Here is an 8,441-nt window from a genome sequence, read left to right on the forward strand (position 1 = left end):
CATCACTCTGAAAAAAAAGTATACTAAAGCTGGGATGATACCCTTTCAAAAAAGTACTAATATTTACACTTTAGGTACAAATATGTATATTGATAAGGTACTAAAATGCAGCTTTTAGGGGTAAAAAAGGTACAAAGGTGTACTTTTTGAAAGCGTACCACGCTAGTGACAGCTTTTGTACATTTTTTCCTGAGAGTGTACAACACATTTTAGACCCCATTGACTTTCATTGTATGGATAAAAACAGGCATTTTTCAAAACATCTTCTTCTGTGTTCCACATTTGAAAGTCATACAGGTCTGAAATGACACAAGGGTGTAAACAATGACCGTATATTCATTTTGGGTGAACTATTCCTTTAAAAAGACACTTAGTATCTGCTCATTTATCAAAACCGCATATTGGAGCCAAATACAAAAGCAAGAAGGACGCCATCCTTCATCCTCTCTTCTGTCTGCGGAGGAACCCCTCCTCCTCCTCCCCCCTCGTGCCGAAGATGTTCTCCTGACCCCGCTTGCTTTGCAAAACTAGCGCAGTGCTCTAACCCGAGGGTATGTGTTGTCATGCAAGCGAGATAAGTTTATTCGGCGTGCGGCCGGCATTTGTTCCGTCAGGCGGTGTGGGCTCTGGACCCTGAGCACTAGCAGTGGGGAGCCCAGCTCAACACCTGCAGTGCTAGTGAGGTGGCTATGGAGATGCTTTGGCCACAACCCAAATATCTGCCTCTACCTTCTGCGCCGAGCCCAGACTAGGGAAAGCAGGAGGCAGCAATATTGTGGAACAAATGTCCTCTAATGTGAGCCTGCTGGTCGGAGGCTCCGGTGGGGCCCGCCACCGCATGGCCTAAATTTACCCTTCACGCAGGCCGGCCGGCAGCATGACTGAGGAGGTGCTAAAGGCAGGTTAACGCTGTGGGGACTTCCAGATGCTCCACGGCCCAGGCACTTTGGCCCAGCAACAAACAGGTGCTGACAGGAAGAGCCAGGCTCGGAGTTTAGGCATGCCAACGACTAGCGGGGGTAACTGAAGCCCTATAAATTGCCAGAATGATGTCCACTCGCTCTATTTACGTCTGCAGTGGGACAGGTTTGGAATGTACTTTTGAGACTTGAGATCAAAGTAACCCTCATCTAACCTATCAGTCGAAAAACTATCTAGTCATGAACTGACTGTAATTGAGAAAGTGGAGCGCTTTGGGATCGGAATGGTTCTTCTTTAGTTGAAAGCACTAAACCAAGTCTTTGAAGTTCATCTTTACGACTCTCGGAAGAAAAAACACAATTACAAGCACAGCTGCATACGGAGCTGTTAATGTTCGCCCTGCAAGAGACGAGCCTCTCACTAGAGGAAATGTTTTTGTTTGTCTGCTTGTGTTCCACTGTGATTTGAGAAGATTCTGAGATAAGGATTGCCGTCTCTCTCAGGGTTTCTAACAAAGAGAGGGTGGATGTACTAATTTGGAGCTAAAACTGACAGCGGTGACAAAAATTAATCCATATGTGCTCGTCCCCCCATTAGTGAAATAACAGTGTTTCTAGAAATAAACTGCCACAACCAGTTAATATCTACCCATTTATTCATAGATCACAGTACAGAGTTCAGCACAGATGTTCATTACGCAAAATGTGGAACACATTTACACTTTGCACAATAAGTTTGTCTCTCTATTTAAAAAAAATAAATAAATAAAATAAAATAAAAATAATAAAAGAGAGACAGAAAGATCTATAGGCCAAACTAGGCTAAGTGTGTCACAGTTCTTTTAATTCAAACTAAATTATATTATAAATTACAAATTATATTATATTACAAAATTATATTCAAGTTAAATAATGCATTATTTATGCATATTTTTACTATAACTACTACTGCTACTACAACAACAATTATAAAAATAAACTGATTATTATTATTATTATTACTATTATTATTCACTAAGTTACAGTATAATAATAATACAAAATATAATTAATAATTATTATTTATTTTAATTATTATTATACACTGTTACAGAATATTAATAACATTATTATTATTATTATTATTATTATTATTAATATTATTATTATTATTATTATTATTATATAGGATTTCACTAGGATAAATATACCTACTACATTTACAATTATCTAAATAAATTCCCATCACAGAACATCCATAAACATGCTCACTATTACTGCGCCATTACAAAGGCCAATGCTGTGGGGAGGGTAGTGGTGAAAACTATTTGAAATAATTTTCCTGATCAGTGGCCTCACTATCAATTGGAAAGCTTCCATCTGCAATACTGTGCTCTGTAAGAGAGAGCAATATAAACTGGAGGAAGGATGTCTCGAGTGAATGGAATTTACTTTTAGTGTTCCAAAAATGACTTTCCATTTTTTTATGCGATTGCTTTAATTTGTGTGCAATTAAAAGTTGCAAACGCGTGAAAACAAAGCAAGTACAGTTACAGCCAAATGCCATAAGCAACGCAAGGAGAGAGAGAGATGGAGGGAGGCAAACGGCAAGAAATCAGCCCGTCTGGAAGTTTACGGATCGGCGTTTCGAATCTGGGCGGTGGACTGCTTCTGTCTCAAATGAGCAGTCTGGGGCACAGCAATGCAACAGAAGGAGCTATAACCATAGCAACGGCCTAGTCCCCAGCTGTCACGCAGAAGTGGAGATGGGTGCTGCGAGCACGGAGGCCACTTAACCTCGGCTGCACTTCAACTTAGGGGAGTCAAGATGCTGTTCAAATCTTCACAGAACCCCACTTAATATGGAGACAATAAGCCCCGTGTGTAGACAAAGGATGCTTTTGAAACAGCCAATGAATAAATGAGCTATGCGAGGGCTCTTCATGTACATTAAGTGCCTTATCAGAACATTGGATGTCACCTTTCAGAGCGACGGAGAGAAAGGAACTGTGGGCTGTGCTTGGTTAAGCTCTCAAAAATGTGCACATCACATGTTCATTATGATTCATGAAATCACCAACATCCTTTTATTTGTCCCAGCCAAGAATAACCTTCATTCAGACGTGCTGTAACCTATTCATTGGACGGCAATGACGGTACAGCTCATTCAGCAGCTGAGCTCGCTAAGAAATAGCGGCACGTCTGCCGTGGGTATTCAATTACTGACCTGCATCCAATATGGGTAACTAGGTAACTTAGGTCAAGCCGTCCCATAATCGACAGCATGCATAATGTCAGCAATAATAATCTTCATTCATTCATTCATTCAAAAAAAAAAAAGGATCGAGAGCAAATCATGGCAAAAAAAGAAGTCAAATTCTTTTTTTAAAGCCTTATGAGAGTCACTTTCTTCACACTTTCCGAGCCTTTGAGTACTGTGAGTACTGATTTAGACTATTATGACAGATTTATACTATTTTATATTTACAGGCAGCCGTCATAAACACTGCCAAACCTTTAAAAAAATAAAAATGCCGTACGGGAAGATTAAAGAGACAATTTTTCACCGTACTTTCAGACTTCTTTACTCTATTTTATACTTACAGCTGGCTGATGGGTCTTTCACACAGCTTGTCTTACACATGTTTGTGTCAGTAAAGCATGAAGCAGTTCCTAGCAGTACAAAATTGTTTTTTAAAGGAAATCGAATCAAAACTAAAGCATCTATATGAGCCATTCCACAGCCACGTCATCTTTATTCTCGCCGTGTATTGAGCGAGCGATACCAGAGCCAGACCTTTTTGAATCATTTCCAAAAAACACACAAGCCATTTGTTTTCCAAATGCGTGTTTGCATGATTAATGCAGCGTAAACAATGCTACCAACCCAAATTCATAACATATGACTTTTAGGGATTGCAAGGTTACGGGCACCAATTTGAATATGACACTATGATGCATAAGTATTTTGCGGCATATCATAAATAGCAATTGGTATTCATCATAATTTGCGGCTAAGCAAAGCCAGCCCCCTCCTGAGAAGGTCATCTCCATATTAATACGACAGAACAATACTCAGATGAGTAACGATCCATTCCAAATGACAATGTTTGTTTCTAATGACCACTTCACCCAGGCCCGACTTGTAGAAACTTGCCATATTGTCACACATCAGCAGGGTTAGTGAGGCAATCGCCTCAGCCATCTGATGAGTCTGATAAATGCTTTTTTAGTATTATTTTGGTTGTTTTGTTTCATCCACATGTTCTCGGTTTAAATAAATAAACCCGTTCTAACCTTATAAGGTGGATTTCTGTGGCTAAAGCCCACACAGAGTGTGCATTAGTATTCTGTTTGGTAGAGATGAAAGCTCATGGTTCTATCAGATATTTTGCTGGGGGCTGAATACAGAGTGTCACTCCAAGACTCTCAGCCCCCAAAAGCCTCTTCAGCAGCGCTAGAGCTGCATTTCCTATCTCTTCCCAGCTCAGTGATATACTGCACACACCACGGATATTGAATTCCACGCACATCTGTACAGAAGAGCTTTTAGGAGGAACCCAGGCTGAGGCTTTTCCTTGCACTGCCTTTCCTGCAAAGCATTTCCCTCAGACTCCTAGATGTATAGAAATTCAGCTTAAAAGTATATTGGAGAGTCGAAAAGGGGTTTTCGTAACTGTGGTGAGGGGAAAAAAAAATCTTGTTTAAAAAATCCATTTTGCTGCTTGTTTTCAAGTTAAAGATGCCACTAATGCAGAACAATGTAATAAAAAAACATATTTTTAAGACATGATGGAACATTATAATTCACAATGAAGTGACTTTCTAGCTGCTCCCTATTTAAACTAAATAGTGGTTGCCAATGTGACTAAAATCTTCACCACAATAGGAGTAATTTTCTACTATAGTAACGATAGACATCACAGTATAGAAATTCTGTCTGAAATGTGGCTTGTCTCTATTTGAAATCAAAGCCATATCCTATATTTCTCAAGAATTAAAATGTAAAAATGTTGAACTCAAATCAGACATTTCAACAACTGGTTATATTCACTTATAATCAACTAATCATATTTTTATTAATACTTTTTGAGAAAAGCTCTTTGATGCTTAGACCAAAACCAACTAATATTTATATCTCTTATATGACATTTAATTACATACTGTGGCACTAATGCTACACAACATAATTAATACAACATGGCAAGATCTAAATCCAGAGGATTATTTATAAATTATACATTATACATATTGCCCATCCTTAAAACTTGCTCTGTTAAATCATTAGGGCATTATAAACATAACAGACTTTCCGTAAAGCTGCTTTGAAACAATGCATATTGTGAAATATTACTTAATGCATTTTTAAAATGTCAGAAGTAGGCTAAGTAAGGTAAAACATTATAACAAATTCTAAAAAAAAAAAAAACATGCCAGAAATGTACACATAGTCCAAATTGAACAAGTATAAAATACATATATATATATATATATATATATATATATGTGTGTGTGTGTGCGTGTGTGTGTGACTTGTTTCTATTAAACTTTCTGGTTGAAGGCTTCAAAAAATGGATCAAACACTGTGTATCATGCTGCGAATGCAAACTAAAACGTGCAGAGTATACTCAGAAAACACATTTACATAATACAAAAAACAATCGAGTGCGGTCTTCCTCTGCTCTGTTGTTTCTGTATGTGTGTGTGCAAGTGTCATCTTCACAGTGACATACATTGGCGGTGACAGAGGTCAGACGGGCTGGCCTGTTGTTTTGAAAAGGAAAATGCGGCATTGTCCTGCTGTAGTCTCCTCTGGCTGGGAGGCATGCTCTAATCAGGACTCTCCCCTTTTCACTCTGGCTACAGAGGAGTGAGAGGCGGCCTGCGGTCTCTGAGGGGACCTGCCTTCACCCATCCTCTGGGACCCCTCAATGGGCTTTAGAGGCCAAATGAGGTGTAAGTCTATTAAAAGGGGGTTTGTCTGCAGATTTCAAGCCCATTGAGAGTGTTTGCCATGTCAGTCAGGTGCAGTTAATTCAAAAAGCATCGACTTTACCTTCAAGAGAGAAAATAATAAGTGGATAGACTGAATAAAGATTATAAGAACTTATAAGAATTTTAGTTGCCTGTTGAAGATCGTAAACGCGCAGCCATGTATTTAAATGAGTATAATTAAACAAAAAAACAACCGAATGAATGAGCACTTCAGCAATTGTAGAGTCTGGACCATATGCCCTACAAACAGATGAAGGAAAGATAGATTAAACAGGCCCTGTTTATTCATATGGAGTACCAAGATGAAGAATGGTCTCCAACAAGCAGTGCATTTTGGAGGACGCTGTCGTCACACTATTCATTATATAGGAGTGCCTGTGGGTCATCATGCTTTATCTAAATCAGGTTCTAGCCCATTTTCCCCCAATACCGCCAGGCAAGAGCCATGTGTTCTCTGATTAACCTACTTCAGGTGGAGTCTTCAAGACCTGCCCTTCCAATGCGATCTCCTTGAGAATATAGAGCTAGCGTGATCATTCTGGGTCATGTGATATGACGTGACAACAATTTGACTCTTCAGTTCGTTAAATCTCAAAGACGTGCAGTGCAGATACTTCTGACAAATGCATTTCACCAAATGTAAGCCGAATCTATGGCAAACAAGTTGGCTTAGTGGGATTAAATTTCCATTTCCCTTTAATTAAGAGTCTACAGTATGCTGATAGTAAGGCTATGCTGATAGCCTTACACTGGGACAGATGTTCTAGCCTGGAAGCTATGATAAACAACACAGTCACGCCACTGTTTTTGTCGCAAGGCATTGAAATGCACCATAAAGCGTTGACGTGCCCCCTTCCAAAGTAGACTTAAAAAACGGGTTACGTGACAAGAGGCAGCAATCTAATTCAGCCCGGGATGGACTGTCAGGGCTAATTACACGTGATTGTGAAAGTGTGCCTCAGAGCCGAAAAATTTAATTTGCTATTGATTTGCTACTTAAATGCCTCACGTCCATTCTTATCATTATTACATGGAAGCCACAATGCCAATATGCAGAGACCCAACACTTCAAAGTACAAGTCCTGGCTCAAGGTACTTTCTTTACAAAGGAAAAAATGCAACATGAAACATTGGATTAATTTCTTTATATACCTGCCCCCAGATTACGAGACCTCAGTCTGTCAGACACACTTGTGTGGGACAAGAAAACAAGCTGATTAATATTCATGTATATTACTTTGACTACATACGCTCTGATCCTGTTTATGTGAAACGCCTCACAAACCTGCCATATTCGTTTAAACAGCATATATAAAATAAAAAAAACAAGCTGAATGCTAGATTGTTGCTAAAGAATATGAGGATGTATTTAGAAGATATAAGCCTTTTTATACTTGTTCTATGGGAATATTGGAAACCAAAAGATATAAATTAAATAAAATTAATATTAATATTCATATTATATACAGTATATATACATAAACTACCATTTAAAAGTTTGGGGTCAGAAAGTACTAAACAAATGAATACTTTCATACAGCAAGAATGTATTAAATTGATCAAAAGCGACAGTAAAGATATACATGCTGTTCTTTTGAATTTTGTAATGATCCAAATATCTTAAAAAAAGGTTTCCAACTGTTTTCAACACAATAATAAATGTTTACTCAGCACCAAATCAGCATAGTAGAATGATTTCTGAAGGATCATGTGACACTGGAGAAATAGCTGCTGAAAAGTTTTGACATCACAACAACATTGTAAAATATATTAATATAGAAATATTTATTTGTATTTAAATACTATTTTACTGTATTTTAATCAAATAAATCCACTTTTAAAAAATCATATAAAGTTCATAATTTCTTAACAATATAAGTAAGCCTTTAAGTATTTGATTTCCCCAAAAAGTGAAACACTGTGCCTCTGTAGTGTATCCAAACCAGCTTAACATGACGACATGTGCTCAACCAATTGCGTGACTTTGGGGCTGGGCTATCCAACCAATGGCATACAGAGTGAGTGCCAAGGAAACCCATTTAAAGGGGTCATATGATGCGATTTAAATTTTTCCTTTCTCTTTGAAGTGTTACAAGCTCTTGGTGCATAAATAAGATCTATAAAGTTGCAAAGACTAAAGTCTCAAATCCAAAGAGATATTCTTTATAAAATTGAAGAGTCAACCATGCCTACCTAAAACGGCTCGTTCTAACACGCCCCCACATGTCTACGTCACAATGTGGGAAGATTTGCATAACGCCGCCCAAATGTTCACGCAAAGAAAGAAGGCGTAACTTTTATTCTCGCTGTAGTATTGTTGCTGCCGCCATGTCGTGAAGGCGCTGTGTGTTTCGTTGTGAAAGAGAAATTACTTTGTTTGGCCTTCCAAAAGAGGACGATATCCGCTTCGTCATGCCTCGAGCTGATCCGTGCTGGTCGCTGAGGAAATACATCAACTTCGTGCTGTCGATAGCCGGATCGGCTTTCACCGGGGACGAAGCGGAGTCCAGCCCAGGGTCGGCACATGTGGTTGCCATTCGACGAATC

Source organism: Sinocyclocheilus anshuiensis, unplaced genomic scaffold (genome assembly GCF_001515605.1).
Source record: "Sinocyclocheilus anshuiensis isolate Anshui unplaced genomic scaffold, SAMN03320099.WGS_v1.1 scaffold72, whole genome shotgun sequence".
NCBI lineage: Eukaryota > Metazoa > Chordata > Actinopteri > Cypriniformes > Cyprinidae > Sinocyclocheilus > Sinocyclocheilus anshuiensis.